Genomic DNA, 946 nt, shown 5'->3' with positions numbered 1-946 from the left:
CTCTCTCTCTCTCTCTCTCTCTCTCTCTCTAGTTTGTGAGAGTCATATGTTTATGGTGTGTGATGTGTGTGTATGTGTATGGTGTGTATGGTATGTGTATTATGGTATGTGAATGGTGTGTGATGAGTGTGTGTGGTGTGTATACTATGTGTGTTTTGGTATGTGTATGGTGTTTGATGTGTGCATGTGATGTGCATGTGTGGTGTGTGTGGTATATATATATATTGTGGTATGTGTATGGTATACGATATGTGTGTGTATGATGTGTATGGTGTGTGATGTGTATACATGTGTGCACATGTGTGTGTGTGCATGTGCCTGTAAGTGTGTGTATTGTGGTGTGTGTGATATGTGTATTGTGGTATGTGTATGGTGTGTGATGTGTGTGTCTGTGTGTGCACACACATGTGTGTGTGAGTACAGACAGGCACATGCCTGCCATGGTGCAGTAGTGGAGATTAGAGGATAGCCTCTGATGCTGGTCCTCCCCTTCCACATTGAGATCGGGGATCTTGTTGTTGACTGCTCTATGCACCAACCTAGCTGACCCACAGGGAGTTCTCCTATCTCCACTTCCCAGGTGTGGTGGGAATCCTGAGGTTATATGTACAACCTCATCAGGCTTTGTGTGGGCTCTGGGGCTGTAGACTCGGCCCTCACATGTGTGTGGCAAGTGCCTTATCCACTGAGCCACTTCTCCAGAGACCTGCAGTTTCAACTCTTCATTAAAATGTTTATATCAGTAACTGGGACCATCGGGACCAGGCACACAGGAACTCCGCCAGCCCAGTGACTTGGGTTCCTTCTGGTCTGTCTGGGCTGAGGTCCAGAGCAGACTTTGGGCGCAAGCTCCACAGCCAGTCCCACAACACCCAGAAGAAGCTCCACTCCCAGGCGCTCTGACACACCCAGGACCAGAGGTAAGCAGGAACAAACATCTGTCCCA

The sequence above is a fragment of the Mastomys coucha genome, unplaced genomic scaffold (assembly GCF_008632895.1).
Source record: "Mastomys coucha isolate ucsf_1 unplaced genomic scaffold, UCSF_Mcou_1 pScaffold23, whole genome shotgun sequence".
Lineage (NCBI taxonomy): Eukaryota > Metazoa > Chordata > Mammalia > Rodentia > Muridae > Mastomys > Mastomys coucha.
The sequence above is the reverse complement of the archived record's forward strand: the minus strand, read 5'-3'. Positions refer to the sequence as shown.